Source organism: Peromyscus maniculatus, chromosome 14, assembly GCF_049852395.1.
Source record: "Peromyscus maniculatus bairdii isolate BWxNUB_F1_BW_parent chromosome 14, HU_Pman_BW_mat_3.1, whole genome shotgun sequence".
Taxonomy (NCBI): Eukaryota; Metazoa; Chordata; class Mammalia; order Rodentia; family Cricetidae; genus Peromyscus; species Peromyscus maniculatus.
Window position 1 is genome coordinate 51,961,454 of NC_134865.1, and position 18,244 is coordinate 51,979,697.

The 18,244-nt window shown below is 45.5% G+C and overlaps 1 protein-coding gene across 2 annotated transcripts in view; it reads left to right on the forward strand.

The window, feature by feature from the left end:
• The window catches only part of Rad51b (RAD51 paralog B), a 541,809-nt gene that overhangs the window by 428,024 nt on the left and 95,541 nt on the right, over positions 1-18,244 (forward strand). The window lies entirely within an intron of this gene.

Here is an 18,244-nt window from a genome sequence, read left to right on the forward strand (position 1 = left end):
ACAGGACAAGTGTTGGACTTGGTTGAGTCTCAGTTTTATAGTCAAAAAAGTAAGATCATGTATTTGCCCAAGAACAATGCCAGAAATACACGCCAGTGATTTCAGTTCATGCCACACTTACTCAGCTTTTGGAACATGCAAGGCTATTCGTGACAAGTAAGTTGGCCAAAGAAGTGGAGGACCCAGTCCTTGGGGGTCTGGTTGTCCAAAACTCAGACTACTGTCGCAATGCACTCCGGCTGTAAGTTATAAAGGTTCTGAAGGAAGGTGGTACCCCCACCTCTGCAGTCAATTTAATGGAAATGCCCTGAGCCTTAATATAATAAGATGGTGCAGAGCTCACCTTCTAGACAAATTTGCTTTGTTTTATGGGTGAGGCTTCTCAGTCCCCAGCCACATTCACTTTCCCTGTATCAATGCTATTGCGTGTTAATTCTGACAGGCCTTTCAGACTCCATCCGTGCACTGGGAAGAATTCGTTCCCAGGTTCTGCAAGAAAGCTAATCATATTATTATTTGTTCCTGGTCCCTAAACGATGTAATTCTTAAATAATGAAGTTCTGGGTTAGTGAAATGGCGCGGTGGGTAAAGGCATTTGCTGTCAAGCCGCCTGAATTCATCCCTGAGACTGATGTGGTAGAAAAAGAAAACCAACCCCGAAAGTTCTCCTCTGACCTCCACACCCATGTCAGGCACACGCTCACATAGCACACACACACACACACACACACACACACACACACACACACACACACACGTAAATTAAATAAGTGCAATAAAAATTTTTAAAAATCAAATGTCCTTCATTTAGCTGTTTAAAAAATATTGTTTTTTTTTTTTTAAATGAACATTCCAGTACTTTTTCTCATGTACTTCTAAAAGGATCTATGTTCTAGCCCTGGAATAAATTCCTTTGTCAAAGTAATAAGAGGGTGATTTCACTTGCAGTTTACTTACTAATTCATTCCATAGTTTGGGTGTTAATCTTGCTGTCAGATGAATGCAGAAAGCTTTTGGACTGGATTTCTTCCTGTGCAGGGGGATTTCTACAGCGCATTCCCCTCTAATTGCCTCTTGTACACACCCAATGTCTCATTTTCATGTGGGCCCAGCCAAACCCATCACAACCTATAATTAGCAACTAAATGATATTTTTTAAGATTTGATGCCCTGCACAAAAGTGATGTGAATTAAAATTTTAGTTGATTTCATTTTGCTTTTCTGACACGATCTCACTGTGGAGCACAGATTGGCCTTGGGACTCAGCAGTCCTCCTGCCTCAACTTCCTGAGTGCTTTGATTGCAGGTGTGCATCGGCACACCCAGAAGAAGAGTTGAGTGATAGGTAAGGCAGACAATTATTTCAACTCTTTTGGATGCTCAAGTCTTTTCCAAAGTAGATGGCTGAAGTTGCCTAGTGTGGTCAGTGTGAAAGTAGATGCTGAGATGAATCATGGTGACTCAGCTTACGGAAGAGGGGAACCCTGTGATTCTTCTTCCTGTTTGCCATTATCGTTCCTGATGATTAGTGTGAATCATTGGCTGGACAGGATCTAGAATCCTGGGCCTGTGGGGCATGTCTATGGGGGATTAGCTTCATTAAGTTGTTGATATAGGAAGGTCTGTCTTAATTGGATAGTAGCAATCCTGAACTATATAAATTAAAGGAGGTAAGCTGAACTTAGCATCCATCCCTCCCTGCTTCTTGACCAGCTCCTGCTGCTGTGACTTCTGTGCCACAGTGGGCTGTACCCTTGAACTGTGAGCCCAAGTAGACGCTTTCTCCCTTAAGTTGCTTTTGCTGAGGTATTATCACAGCAATAGGAAAAGAAAGAAAGACGTTATCTTGGTCAGATATGCCCTTCCAGATGCCTAGCAGAAAGCTATCTGCTACTTACCAGTTGCTATTCTGTGTATCATAGATCCTAAAGATTTCACCTTGTCATGGCTGCAAACCAGAACATCTGTGTCTGATTCCTGGAGGCAGGACAGGAAGAGTGGTGGTGTTTTTACAAACCTCTTTAGGTCATTCTGATGCTCAACTTGAATAAAAGAACCACTTTTGTTGCCTAAATTAAAAGTCATTTGTTAGCAGAAATCTACTCAAATTATCTTAACTGGAGGGATTTACCATAGAGGACCATGAGACTCACAATAAAATGGTATAAAATCCAATGGGGTTTCCTAAGACCAGAACTAGAATGGGGCTACCAGGAGGGGCAGTGCCCTCACACAGGTCTCTGCATCCTAAGCCCTTGTGGTGCCAAATAGCCACTTGATTCTGTGTCTAGCATCTTGTTTTCTTTTTCTTGAATGGCCACTTTCACTGCTTGGTGAGCACATAGCCAGATGCAATACATCCCAAGGACCTAAATTCACCTGTTTTTCCTTGGTGAAAACTAACATGGATCCATCTAAATTCCTCAGGGGATCTTATTGGCCTAGCCTGGGTAATATGTCTATCCTTTATCCAATCAGGTAATGTGATATAAACTGGCTTCCAAACCCCTAAGCCCATCCTCTGAATGTGTGGATTCAGATTAAAGGCTATCTAGATATCTCACAGTGTGTCATACTGCTGTTTTGTTTTGTTTTTCTGAGACAGGATCTCACATAGCCTAGGATGACCTCATTATGTGGAAGAGATTGGCTTTGAACTCCTGATCTTCCTTCCTCCACCTCCTGAGTGCTGGGATTACAAGCACAATAACGCACTACCATCCCCAGCCCAAAATGTGTCTTTATATTTTCCATAGTCTCCATCCTACTTCAGAACTGTATCAAATGACTGTTTCTATTTCTGCCATATTGATGATGACATGACTGTGCGACAATCTCGCTATATTAGAGGGATTTTCTTGCAGAGGTTGCTAAGAGGATCTATGAGCTGTAGTCCTCCTTCTGTGCTTCCTTCTCCCTTTTGTGTATATGGCACCATCTATATGAGAAAGTCAGAGCCTTGGGAAGTCTGCCCCTCCTAGACAGCAAAGTTGAAGAGCAGATTAGGGTGAAAATGCTTGAATACACAGGCATAGCATTGTCTGCACTGCGTGCACCTTGAATCACCTCACTGAATCATGTTGAAAGGGACCGAGCTCGTTACCATGGAGATGCAGAGATGGAACTTTATAAAGCTGCTTTTTCTTTTTCCACACAAAGACTCAAAAGAAAAAGAAGAAGAAGAAAAAAAAAAAAAAAGAAAGAAATACTGGGGCCAGCAAGCTGACTCAGCAAATAAGCAAGCAAGGACCTTTACCACCAAGTCTGATAACCTGAGTTTGATCACTCCACATGCACGGTGGTTGGAGAATGTCAACTGTGAGCTGTGTTCTACAAACACACAAATAAATAAATTGTGTTGCTTTAATGTTACCAAGAACCTGGCTTGTAGCTATTGTGCTAGCTAGTGTCATATAAACTTGACACAAGCTAATGTCATCTGAGAAGAGGGAACCTCAATTATGAAAATGCCTCCATGGGACTGGGCTATAGGCAAGCCTGTAGGGCATTTTCTTAGTGATTGATGAGGAGGGCCAGCCCATTGTGGGTATTGCTATCCCCAGGATGCTGGTCCTGGGTTCTATAAGAAAGCAGGCTGAAAAGCCATGAGGAGCAAGCCAGTAAGCGGTTCTCTTCCATGGCCTCTGCATCAGCTCCTGCTTCTGGGTTCCAGCCCTGACTTCGTTTAATGATGAACAGTGATAAAGAAGCATAAGCCGAATAAACCCTTTCCTTCCCAAGTCACTGTGGTCACGATGTTTCATCTCAGCAACAGTAACCCTAACCAAGACAGCTAGTGTTCAGTACAACCCTACAGGTAGTATTTACTAACAATTTTAACAGAAATGACGGGGATTAGACTGATGGAATGAATTTCCAGGGAAAGTAGGTAACCTTTTCCCATCCTCTCCTCTTCCACCCAGCCACTGTCTTCTGTATATGGGATGGCCAAAGAAATTCATGAAACTTGTCTCCCTAAGAGCTCAGATAGGGTAGAGGAATCAGTCATTATTATGCCACAAGGACACATTTTGACATAGACATGGAGGATACAGTCCTCACATGCTCTATCGTATCTCTATATGACAGAGAGGGGAAGCAGGACTCACTATGGGTTAGTCAGTCAGAATACCTAAAAATTCTGATTTTGCTGATACTTAGCCCTTCCAGGAAGGTAGAAAGCAAGGGCTTTCATGAATGGGAGGTGATTTGTTATTGAAGAAGCTGTTGAGATGATCTGGGAAGACAGTGTGAGGGTAAAGCCGTGATCATCATTGTATTAGAATCCAAATGAGTCTGTTGCTTCAAGGACAAAAAAGGGAAGGATAAAATGAATCATAGAGCCGTGAACAGCATGATAGGAGAAGTTCAAGCTACAGCTGACAGTTGGGAGATGCTACTGCATCCGAGAAGCTTCACCAGTAAACAGCACAGATGTCATCCATGGAGGAACTGGCAGTTCTTAGAACCCGTCTTCAAGTATTAACGTAGGAAGTCTCCCTGCGTTCTGTGTACATCTAAAAAAATCTAGTAATAGATTGACCGGACAGTAGACCCAATCCTTGTGTGATGTTTGAAAGTCATTTGTAAGTAGTGGTAAAATCAGGTGCAGATGCAATGGAATTCCTCCCTAGTGTAGGTGAGGAGAGGAGGAGGCTACAGCCAGGTTTCTAGCGTGCGGCCCCTTCCCGCCGCACCCCCTTTCCCCCCCCCCCTGCCCGCCTGCCTTGGTGCCTGTCGGTTTGCTTCTCAGCTGCTACTTTTGCCCAGTGGCAGGACAGCAGCTTCTCCGATTCTTACACTCAGGATCTCAGAAGGCACGAGGACCCGTTTCTCTCTGGCACTGATTCAGCACCCCTTCTCCCCCAAAGGAGTCCTCTTGGCTCGCAGGGTCATTCCCCTGCCCCTGTGTCACGAAGACAGGGCCCCCAAGGGGAGGGAGGGCAGTTCTCCCAAGGAAGGCCTCCACAGTCAGAAACGCGGAAGGGACGTCAGTCAAGTGGAAAAACTGCATGTCTACCCATACGTTACACAAGAGCACACAGGTGCTTTTACATCCTGTGGCAAGGGAGAAAACTTCACTGGTGGAAAAGCACTGAAGGCCTGAAATGCCTATGCGGTGGCAGGCTGGGACGGAAGAGCGGCTCGGTCAGGCCTTGTCCTCCAGCTGGAGCTTACTGATTCAGCTAGACCTCCTGGCTGGCAAGCCCGAGACCCTTCTGTTTCCATTTCCACAGCACTAGAATTATAGATACACGCCCTGTGCCTGGCTTTTTCCGTGGGCTCTGGGCATTGAACTCTGGGCCTCACGTTTACAGAGCAAGCTCTTGCCCTTGACTGACAGTCACCTCCCCAGACCCCCACTTTGATACTTACCGTGCATTGTTTTATTCACTCTGCGCAATCTACCGTTCACCACACTATGCAATCTATCGCAAAGGTTAAAAAAAAAAACAAATGTTGCTCCTCCTGTTGAACTGAAGATCTGGACCTCTGACTCGTCTCTCCACCTGCCTCCTTCCCCGCCTCGGCACAGATCATCTACTCTCCGCTCCTACATACAAGCGAGGTTTCCACATGTGAACATGCCCAATCTGCTTTCCTATGCTTGGCCTGTTTAACATGGCATTTGCCGGCTCTGTATATTTTGTTACAATGACAAAATCCCCTTCTTTCTTTTTTTTAAAAATTCAAACCCAGTTTTACTGCACTCTTCATCTTATTCAGACAACTTGCACATTTCAAATCCCATCAAATCTCTCTCTCCATTGAGATAGAGGGCAATAAGAGAAAATTATGAAGCAATATCCAGTCTTTAAACAGCAGTCCAATATATTGAGGTACATGTGACATTAGATATCTGATTCAGTAGCCCTTCAAACCTCAAGAAAGGGGTGTTGCAAAGATTGTACATTTGTCTCTGGGTATTTTTGGAGAATAGAGTATAATCTAAAAAACATTAGCATTCTGTATATTACTTTTTTATACTTCATCTCTTTCCAAAACAGACTTACAATGGCTTCAGCTTTGACATGGTAATCTCATGCGTGGCATTCAAAAGTCACAGACAGAAAAGGACTCTCCCTGGATCCCTGAAGCATGGTTTCCTAGTCCAGAATATAATCAGGAAGTCACTGTCTCTTTCAAAGTTTTATGTTGTGTCTAAAACAAAAATCCCTATTCTTCTATTCCTGCAGCCTCGAACACGGGGTTGGCTTTGGGGGAAGCGATTCTCCCCACCCAATGGGAACCTGGGAATCAGCTTAACTTCTCTCCTCTGTGGCCTTTCCCCACCTACCCCGCCCCTAAGCGGCCCTTCTTAGTGCCATCCTGCCCTGCCCTCTGTCCAGATTCATGCCTGGAGCTTCTCTCGCCTGACCAGTTTGACAGTCCCCCTCTTAATAGCTTGCCCCCCACCCCTTGCTCCAGGACCAAGTGTCCATTCTGACCTAATAGTGTGATTGTGGCCCTCCACACTCCCCTGATGTCTTTCCACTGTCTCCAGGACTTAGCTGAAATTCTTGCTCGTGCTCCCAGGACCCCGAGGATCTCAGCAGCTGAGCCCTGTAGCCTCATCTCCCTGTATGGCGTCTCCTTAGCCTCGTTCATCTATCGCCTTCCTCCGAAGACCGAGCCAGTGTGTGCGTGCTACTCAGAGTGGCTCCTGTGGTCTACCCGCGTGTGATTTACCTTTTCCTACCTTGACTAGTCCCCTTCCCACAAAGCCGACCCCCTGTTCGAGGCTCAGTGACACCTCCTGGACAAAGCTGTTTTCACAACCCGTCCCTTGAAAGTCAAACATCTTGCTCCTATGTTTCCCTGTGTTTGGGGGCCCAAAAACTGTTTGTCATGGTATTTTCTCTTCATAGGAGTGAATGACCTTGGGGACAAAAGCCACACTGTGCTGTTTCTATTGTCCTTAGCATATAGCATTCTACCTGACACATTTACAGTGTTCTATAAATGTTGACCAAGCCCATGTTCATATGCCTGGATGAATAATTTAGGACTTTTTGGTAGTTAGGACCATTCTTTCTACTTCTATATTGTGGGGGGAACAATCAGCTCTTCCTACACAGTGGTTGGAGGTCCTGTGTGTTGCAGAGATCTGGCTGCAGAAAGCAGGCGTATGAACAGTGGTAGGCTCTCAGCTGCTGATCTGGGCATCAGCTCCTTGTAGGGTTCAGAAAGCTGCTGCTTGCCTCTTCGCTCTTAACTGTAATACACAGAAAGACTGCATGGGAATCCAGTGAGCCTGGGTGATGAGTGAGCCTTGTGTTTCCCACAAGGAACCCTATCCCTTAAGTATTTATTGTTTCCCAGTCAAATGTATGCATGGAAAGGCTAAGTGAAACCTATTGATATCCTAGCTAGAAAGAAAACTATAAAATTACACATACATGCAAGTGTGTGTGTGTGTGTGTGTGTGTGTGTGTGTGTGTGTGTGTGTGTACTGTAGTTCAAAGGCTGAGGATATCTGTGGATTGGGAGGGGACTTCAAAGTTTTAGGAAGCCTCATCCTTCTTGGTCAGTTGAAATATGTACCTTCCCAGGGCACGGATGAGATAAGCAAATCACTCAGTGTTCCATCCTGTCTCTGAAAATTGACAGGGCAAGACAGAAGTGAAGAAGTGGAGAATGCTGTTCAAATCACCAAATACCAAGTGACCATGGCAGAGTCCCACTCTGGGAGGCATAGTCAAAAGCAAGTGAGGACATTCCTGAAACACAAGCCACAGCTATTACTGTCACCGAAACTCATGCGCCTCCTATGACAGCTTCTGATGACAAAGTTATTTCAGAGTAAAAAAATACAGCATACAGCACGGGAAATTTGCTTAAAGCCTGCCACAGTAATAAGTAATGGTTGAAAAATGAAGACATATTCCAGAGTTAAGTATAGCCATGGCCTAACTCAGAGACTGCAACCGGTGCCTGCCAGGGCCAGTATCACAAGATTTTCAAGCTCAGGAAATTGTTAATAAAAATCAGTGTTTCTTACTTGTGGTTCTTTGTGATCTTGGGTGTAAATGGGTCATGTGTGACTTGATGGCCTGATGGGGGCGGGGCAACAAAGGCTCTGTCTGTGCGGATTCTGTGGAAACCCAAGGGCTGGTTAACTCCTTGTGCTCCCCTGGGCAGAGTGCAGGAGCACACTGAAAGTCTAGACTAGAAACTGAAGAGTACCTTTATCTCACAGTAGAGATCTGAGAGGCCAAGACACCTTTCTGTAAAGGTCCTGATATATAGTTTAGGCTTTGCACATCGGATGGTCTTTGAGGCAATTCCTCTGTTCTGCCTTTGTAGCACAAAAGCAGCCACAGACCATGAACAGTTAAGCATGGCTGTGTTCCAGTGAAATCTGAAGGCTGGGAACTTGAATCTCATACAGTCTCCACATGTCACAAATATGTTTCTTTTGTCTTTGTTCAAAAATTTAAAAAAAAAAATCAATAAAACAATTCTTAGCTGGTGGGCCATATAAAAACAGGAGGCAAGCTTCAACACATAGATGAACACTGGATGGCTGTCATAGTCAAGTCTTGATCTTGGTCTACACCCCGCCCCCCTTCAAAACAAAAAAAAAAAAAAAATGAGCCAGGCTGTTTTGTCCTATATGGAAGCAAAGGGAATTCTCTTTTCTCTACTTTTTCCCACTCTGAAGAAGCTGGTCGATACCCTGCATGAACGTGGACAAGCCAAATTGTTCACCTGTGTTTCCCAAACCCTCAGAGACTAGTCTTCATTTCAGACAGCCTGGGTGATGAGTGAGCCTTGTGTTTCCCACAAGGAACCCTATCCCTTCAGCGGCTGGGTCCCAGTCAAATGTATGCATGGAAAGGCTAAGTGAAATCTATTAATATCCTAGCTAGAAAGAAAACTATAAAATTACACATATATGCAAGCGTGTGTGTGTGTGTGTGTGTGTGTGTGTGTGTGTGTGTGTGTGTGTGTGTATTCTGCAGTTCAAAGTGTAGTCAGCAGAAAAAGCTCGCACACTGTTGCATGGGGAGGAAACCGGTGTCTTTGAAATAAAATACCCTGCCATTGGCATATCCAGGCTTGAAACCCGGCTGCAGCTTTTAGCTTCCACCACATGTTTACATTGGAAATCTCTCTGTGCACATATAGAGTTTGTTCTCTTATGAAATCATGTCTCTGGGGGAGGATAATTTAAAGCCATTTCCGTTTGTTATGTCTGAGCTGAACTAGACTATTAGGGCTTGTTAACGCTGGATAAACTTGAGCCCTGTAACTGCCTTCATCTGCAGATTATAGAATCTATCCAACAAATTGCATTCTGATGTTCTCAGAACGATGGCTCAGCAAACAGGGGTCTTTTAATTCATATTCTATCACCACAACTGTCTCAGGAATCACAGTTCTGACTTTTCATCCTTACTCGGTGTAGCAGAGGTGATCTAACTGTCAGAAGGCCAAATGCAGCTGTAATCGAGACACTAAGCTACATCTGCATACTTCGATAGCCGAGCAGGCCACGGCTGGCCGCAGAAAATCGCTGGCGAAGCATCTTTCTTCAGCGTGTCTCCCTCTCCCACCCCCACCCCCACCCCCAGCCCCAGTCCTAGCATAAATCAATGTTAGGTCCCCTGAAATAGCGTGTGTGGTCTGCACTTAGAAATTTCATTTGAAAATTATATTGTGGCAACCATGAGACAGAGGAATAAACTACAATACGTTTCTCTCAGCTCGTGTTTAAGTAAACAGAGCTAAGTGAAGATAGACAGTTGCCCTGATTTAGTGAAGGAGTGGATTTAGTCAGCCCCTCACCTTCATTCATCAGCCCCACTGACAACACGTCCATGATGCTGACACAGAAGGCTACGGCTTGTTACTGCTCTGTTTCACATACCAAGGTGCCCCAGAACAAACTCTGCGTCAGTCTGACTTTGCTTCTGAAAGAACCTACCAGGGTTTCTGGCACCGCTTCAGGAAAGCCGTGGGTGGGGGGGACATAGCAGTGGTGTGCCCATGCAGCATGTCAGCCTCCCGTTCTAGAAAAGGAATCTTTCCCTGATGGCTCTGCAGAATTCAGTTTTGCAATAACCGGGGAAAGGTGCTGTCCTAGGCTCTCCTGTTGGTGGTCTAGCTGGCCGTGGGATAGGGAGGCAGATAAGAGGTGGACCTTGCTGAAAGGCAACTGTGTGTTTAAGGCACCCTGATCTAAACCAGACCCAAAGAGTGTCAGAAATGGGGGATAGACATGAGGTAGTGGCATTTGGAGTGGGCCTAGACTTGAAACTTATGAGGGGAAGAATCTGCTACACGAAGGAAACAAAAGTCCAACCGTTAGAAAAACACAGAATGTGGAGAGGAGTAACTAACTCCTCTGCGTCCTTTGGCCTCTACCCACACAGAGCTTGTAGCCTGAAGGAGAAGAAGTAAACATGAGTCAAAGAAACCTAGTGTCTACCTCAAAAGATATGAGTACATTGAGGGGCCTGAGAGCTCTGTGAGAGCGTCAAACACACTCTCCAGGCCTTCGCTAAGAAAGGGAGTAGACATTGGTGGGCACATGTCATGGAGGAAAGTCATCATGTATGCAGCGTGTGTAAGAGGCTGCAAGGGGGTGAGGACGTGCGCACGCATGGACTGGAGTTGGGACAGCCCACAGTGGAGTTTTGTCTTTACTCAAGAGCAAATGGGAACTGTTGACCAGCTTCACGCAATGAAAGGGATTAGGAGATGAGATCTGCTTGTTGGAAATACACTATTATAGTGTAGAGAAGGGATTAGATAGGTAAATAAGAGACTCCCCTGGGAAGCAGATGTGATTGTCCGGGTGGGTGATGTTAATTGCATTGAGGTGATGCAGGTGAGGTTAAAAAGACAGTATTCATGGGCTTGGAGTATATCTCAGTAGGAGAGCATTTGCCTAGTCTATTCATGGTCCTTTCTTCCAAACTGGGGGAGGAGGGGACTGAGGAGAAGAGCAGGAGGTGAATTTATAATCTGATTGTTATCTTGGCCTTGGAGATATTGTCTGGGGCACCTTTGGGGTAGTATAGTGAAGAGGATGAAGAGGTCCGGGCATTTGAGAGTCATTTCCCTACAGGGGACTACTGAGCCATGAGTATAGATAAGTAAATATTAGCTGAATGCCTGATAAAATCAGTTAATGGAAGAGCCCAGTGTCTCTGGGGCATGTACTTAAATAGTATATATGTTCTATTCAAACCTCCTGTGAAGATAATCAAATGAGTGTGTGATCCTCTCTTATCATCATTTCCATAAAACAAGTAAAATTCAGTGCAGTGGCAATGCTTTCCTGACCATAGATTACTTATAAAAAAAATATTAGGAAAAGGAACTACATCATAATCTCAAAAAGAAAAAAGGAGCCATGGTCCTTACCGTTTGATGGTGTTATATGTATCGGTGATGTCCTATTATAAGAATTTTATATATCACTTAAGTTGGAGGCCAGACCGGGCTAGATAGCAAGTTCCTGCTTTAAATAAAATAGAGAAAGGAGAGAACAGCTCAGTGTTAGTGAATGAGTCCTTCTGGCATGTAAGCGAGAATCCTGGAGAGATGAGCTCTGTGACGAAGGTGGGACCCTGGCGGGCTCAGGGAAGAGCCCGGATGTTATCTTTGTGGGGTATAGGCAGCCATCCAGTGGGCCCTATTCAGGGGTGGTAGAGGTGGCGCTCTGGCTTTGGTGGGCTAGTGCAAATATGTTTTTTATCTTCCTGTATTAGCTACATTTCTCGTTGCTGTGACAAAGTATCTGACCAAAAGCAACTTCAAAGAGGAATTGTTTGGGCTTAGCATCATTAAGGGTACAGTCACCACAGCAGGAGTGACATGCCTTGTCAGCAGGAGCATCAGGCTGCTTGTTCCTATCTCACTGGGCCAGAGATCAGAGAGAAAGAGACCAGGGTTAGAAGTAGGACTTCGCTAACTCCCAGTGACCCACTTCCTCCAGCAAAAACTGACCTTTTTTAAAAAAATTTATTTATTTATTACATATACAGTGTTCTGCCTGCACACCAGAAGAGGGCACCAGATCAAATTATAGGTGGTTGTGAGCCACCATGTGATTGCTGGGAATTGAACTCAGGACCTCTGGAAGAGCACTTGCTCTTAACCTCTAAACCATCTCTCCAGCCCCAAGACTGACCTTCTAAAGGTCCCATCACTTCCAAAATCTTTGAGCACCAGGGACCAAGTGCTCAAAGACAAAATAAGTCTTTAAGGGACGTTTCATATCCAAAACATGACTGACTAGCTCTGGCCCCACAGATTCATGGACATCTCATAATGCAAAATGTGTTCAGTCCAACCTAAAAGATCTCGGTCATCTTACAGTAACAACACTATTCAAATGTCCAAAGTCTCTTCTGAGACTTCACATCTCCTAACTCCTCTTCCCTCCCAACATACAATGATACAGAGTAAATAAACTTGCCCATTTCAAAGGGAGGGAAGAGCTGACCACAACAAGACTGAAACTCAGCAGGGAAAACACTAAATCCTTCAGTTCCATATCCAGGATCTAGTGCTCATGTGACCTCCAGCAAGCTTGGGTAGCCCCACCCCTACAGCCCTAATGCCTGAAGCACACTCAGCCTCTCTTAGGCTGCTTCCACTGGCTACATCCCACATCCCTGGTGATAGGAATTCTAGCCATGCCCCCATGATCACGCATGCGCTGGCGAGACACTGTCACTTCCGGGGGCGTATGTCTCATGTAATCCCTGTACGGCGTAGACATAATTTGCTTGCAGCATGATCATGTAATCTATGTGCAGGCATGGCGTAGCCACGTGGGCCCATGTGCGCATGCGCAGGGGGAGTCCATAAAATGAATTCCATAAAATGGATTCCATGTACCCTCCCCCTCCTCTACACACGTCTCTCAAACAGGCCTGAGCACATCCTTTCCTGTCCATCCCTTCTAATAAACTCTTTTTTTTTTTTTGGTTTTTCGAGACAGGGTTTCTCTGTGTAGCTTTGCGCCTTTCCTGGAGCTCACTTGGTAGCCCAGGCTGGCCTCGAACTCACAGAGATCCGCCTGCCTCTGCCTGCCGAGTGCTGGGATTAAAGGCGTGCACCACCAACGCCTGGCCTAATAAACTCTTATAGTAGGTTTTGTTATGCCTGGTGACCTTTCCTCGCACGGTAGACAGTGCCACATAAAACAAACATTCGGCATCTTCAATATCCCGGAGTGTCTTCCCTGCACCTTAGGTTTCCCCTTTACAGTTTCGTGCACAGCCCACTCAGGGGGTCCATGCAGGGAACTCAACTGTGCTCACACATGCCTGTCTTCAGTGGCTTTCTGCAACATTGGTGTAAGCTCACGTGACCCTGCAACCTTTTCATTTTGCTTTTCTTCAAAACCAGAACTCTGTGGATGGTGCCAAGTTCTGCTTCCAGCTTGAGATGTAGTTGGACCCCATTTACCAGAGGGGCAACAACCTCCAAGTGCCCAGGAGGCCCAACCCGGAAAAACCTTGGGCAGCCCTGTTGGAACAGGATGTCACTGATAGGCCACTCTGTTCAGGCACTTTTCTCTCTCTTTCGGCACTCTCATTTTAAATGAAGTTTTTTTTCAGTCACATTTGCATTGTTACTCCCTGGACCTTTCATAGTGAAGTCTGGTGGTGTCTTTCTCTCAAGGCATCATTCCGATAGTTCCCGTGCACCGGGTTCAGTGTGTGTTCCTCCTTCTCTCCTCTGTGTCTTTGTTTTCTTGAAGTGTATGTGTAGACAGGATGTGCTGTGTGTGTGTCCACATATATGCACATATGAAAGCCTCTGGTGGTGTTGCTCAGGTACAGTCTACCTTGATTTTGTTTTGCTTTCTTTTGAAACAGCCTCTCCCTGGCTGGAGCTCATCAAGTAGACTAGACTGGCTGGCCAGTGAGCCTCAGGGACCCTCCTGTCTCTGCCTCCTCAGTGTTTGGATCTACAAGAGTATACCATCAGGTCTAGCTTTTCTTTTTATGTAGATTGTAGATTCTGGGGATGCAACTCGGATCTTTAAGTTTCTTCTTCTTCATCATCTTCTTTTCCTTCTCCTCCTCCTCCTCCTTCTTCTTCTCCTTCTCCTCCTCCTCCTCCTCCTTCTTCTTCTTCTCATCCTCCTCCCCCCACTTCTGTTTATTGAAACAGGGTTTCTCTGTATAGCCTTGGCTGTCCTAAAATTCACTCTGTAGACCAAGCTGGCCTTGAACTCATAGAGATCCGCCTGCCTCTGCCTCCCGAGTGCTGGGATCAAAGGTGTGCGCCACCACCGCCACTGGCTACATTTCTTCTTAATTGCATTAGTTTCTTAAACAACTCTAGCTGCTTCCTCCACACCTGCCCTTCTGGCAGTTTTAACTGAGCTCACAGTCTTTTCCTCACTAAACCACCCAGGTTTCAGTTTTGTCTCCGCTTTTGCTTTGAGTTCTCACTGTAAGCCTGTCTTAAAGATGGGAACAGCAGCCAGGCCATAGCCAGAATGAGTCACTATCTTAAAACTTCTCCCACCAAACAAGTTAGTCCATTACTTTTGAATCTAGCTTCGTTCAAATTCTCTGAACTTAAGAAAATGTAGTCAGCCTCCTTGTCCGAATATAATGTAAATGGTTTCTAAGCCCATTCCTGGCAGTCTGTGTCCTCTGGAGTTGGATGAGCACATCCTTTGCTGTCCACAGGGCTGTCTGCCTTCTGGTCTTCTGCACTCCCACCAGAATCGCCCTTTCAGCTCCACTTACAGCATTCCGGCACTTGACTAACACCACTGTTGCAAACTTTTCCACATTCTTCCCACATACCAGTTCCAAAGGCCTGAGAACCACGTGGTTAGCTTCCTCACAGCAACATCAGTGACCCCTACCCCCATGTCTGTCTCTGATCCAGTTGTCTGTATTTGCTTTTTTCCTCACCATCATGACCCAAGGGATGAAGAAATTCTTCTGCCTCATGATTTGAGGGGACAGTGTGTCACGGTGGAGAGGGCATAGTTATGAGAATCACCTGTGATGTGGTGGCAGGAGCTTGAGGCTTCTTGTGTTTATCTCAGTGGACTATATATACATCAGAGAGAAGGAGAGGGAGTGAGGAAGGAGGGGAAGAGGGAAGGAGAGGGCTGGAACCAGGACTAGACTAACCCCTAAGGCCCACTCCCAGTGGCCCACTTCTAGCAAGTCTCCCCTTCCCCTAAAGTTCCCATAACTTCCCAAAAGTTCATGGGAACAGTCACACTCAAACCATAACAGCCTCATGTTTTGTATTTCCCATTTTTCAGGACATAGCTCATTTTATTCTTTTAACTCTTTGTGTTATATTTCATAAATAGGACTGCAAATTTATCAAGTTCCCAGTTAGCTTTGGTATCCTCAAAGTAACTTGAACATTTTTAAATTCATCTTAATATTACCCAAAACTCAGACATTTTTCCTAAAAAGCTTAGCCCCTCATTTTGTTACCGGTTTCAAGGTGAATCTGGAAACAGGAGAAGGTCACGTGGAACTTATGCTCGTGGGTCTGCTAGCTGCTCTGATTTCATCTGCTCACCTGCATCCTGGGCACTTCATCTACACTCTTCTTTTCCCGACATTAGCAAACCCCTGATATCAACTGCCCGTGATTGTCTTTCTGCTTCTCAATCTGACAGTTTTGCTGTTGAGATTATTCTAGGAATGTGGGTTTTTTTTAAATCCCAGTGAAAATAGACCAATTGTTACTGTTTTCTAATTAAAAACAAAACAAAACATTGGGAAGGGAGAGAATATGATCAAAATATATTTAAAGCTAAATTTTTCAAATAACAAAAAATTAAATTGAAAGAGAAATGTTAATGGGTTTTAAGTGCTGGGGGAAAACACTAAATGTATAAATGGAAAAGTCAATGAAGGTTATTCTCCTGAGAGAAATAAGAATTTGGTGAGCAGGGACCTCAGCACTTGTGCATATTATATTCACACACACACACACACACACACACACACACACACACACACACATTAGAAAACAGTCATACTCAACTAGCTAATTTGTGACCTTTTTTACTGTGCAAGTCTGTTGTGAGCAAGCTTATGTCTATAGGAAGTAACACCATCAATTCTGTTGGCAAAGCACAATATTCCCCTACATAACTGTGCTGTGTTCCATTTATATTTCCCAATCATTGGTCATTTCATTTTCACCAATTTTTAATAGCATTAAAAATTTATGAGCTGGGTGGCGGCGGCACACGCCTTTAATCCCAGCACTCGGGAGGCAGAGGCAGGTGGATCTCTGTGAGTTTGAGGCCAGCCCGGTCCACAGAGTTCCAGGACAGGCTCCAAAGCTACACAGAGAAACCCTGTGGGGAGGGGGGGAGATTATGACCATTCTTTTATATCCAGATTTGTGCACTTGTCTAACTGTCTCTAGGATGGATCCCTGAGTAGCCTTGGTGGATCCATACATTTTTCCATTCTTGCCATTCTCACATGTCTTCTCAGATGGCCTGTTGGCAGCATGTCATTTGCATGGCGATCAGGAGCTTCTGTGAATTCTCAGTCATGCACACTGTCGCTAAACTGGTGGTTAATTGCTTCTCAACCTCTGTGACTCTTAGACTTAAAAGGGATGTGGCACTGGCTTCAGAATTGCTTTGCTGTGATTGACTACTAGAGGCAATGTGTGTCTTCTTTTTTTAAAAAAAAAATATTTATTGTCCATTTGTATTTTTCTTGTGGTGATGTGCTTGTTTGGATCTGTCTGAACACTCTGTGAGGGTTATAATCTGTTGGTCAATGGGATGCAGAATTGGGGCTCTAAATTATCCTTCAGTTAGATTATATGATGTGCCAACCTATGATGAAGAAAATATTGAAAATCATCAGAAAGTGATTTTGAGAATATTATTTAATGATTAAGTATTCCGTGGAGCTGGAGTGTCCTTACAAATGAAGAGATTTATACCTGTTAAAGATGCACCAATCCTAGACAGGATGGGACTGAGCTGGGTCTTTGCGTTGCAGTCCAAGCCAGTACCATAGAAATGCTAAAACAAACAAACAAAAACTACTCCCCAAACGCATTCTGTCAGGGAGGATATGCTGCGGGTGGTGCAGCCCACCCCACCTGCCTGGGCTGCCTTGGGCCAGCCTCTCCTGGTACAGCCCCCCACCCCACCTGCCTGGGCTGCCTCTCCAGGTTTTACGATGCATCTAAGATGAAATTTTTACTGAATTCTGCTTCCACCTCCCCCAAAACCACAGTGGGGAAGAAAGGAAAACAGACCCCATCGAGAGGAACCGGCAGATCTGTCCGAGGTGGGGATTGGCTACTCCAGAAGGCAGCAGAGAGGAAAATATGAAAGACATAAAGCACACCTCCCTTTAATCCCTTCCGTCTGCCTAAGAGCTCCCAGAGAGCGCATAAAGTCTCCCTTTCTGGGTGACTGGATTCCTTTAGCTCGGGGCAGGCAGGGTTTTGTTGTTCAAGGAGAGGGCGCAGGGAGCTGGGCAAGGAGAAAGGCTACCACTAGGGAACGAAATCTCCCCGCCTAGTTCAAGGTACTGAACTGTAAATACAAACAGCTGTGGAGGGAGGGGCCGGGTTGACCCTCAGGCCTAGGCAGGCACCTCTGGCCAGCCTGGAGAGGTGAGGGTTCACCGTTGTGCCCCGTTGGCAGACTCAAGGGATCATTCTGGACGCTGGTGTGGTGGGTGGCGCGCTTTGGCTCTAGGTGGTGGTTCTGTGCCAGTGTTTAGAAGCGGGGGCTGACCGTTCTTTTTGTTTGAAATAAAGAGTTCAGAGACCAGTCCTTTCAGGCAGTGGAAAAAATGAGAAAGGAAGGGGAAATCTTCTCCAGTCTGCCTTTGGTGTGGGTCCTTTTTTATGTGTTTGCTTTTGACCTTTTGCAGTGTCTGTCGGGTAGGGGAAACTGGGCCCGCTCCATCTGGGCCGCGCTCCTGAGTCCCCCACAGCAGACACTTAAAACAATCAAAACAATTTATTTGGCAGTTTCAAGAAGCATCTCCTGAAGTGTGTCTGGTCTCTGCTGCCTTGGAACTGCTGGCAAAGGCGGACATAGCTTGTTCCTTCCCCCAGCTCTGCCCAACCTCTCCCAGGCTTCCTCCTGCTGCTCACCTCTCCTGGCCCTGCTGTTTCCCCCTTCACCCCTGTAAGAAGACCTTTCCCTCTTCCCCCAGGGAAGCCATCCCCACCATCGTCATCGTCGTCGTCGTCGTCGTCGTCGTCATCTTAGGCCGTTTTGAATGCATGTATCCTCGGA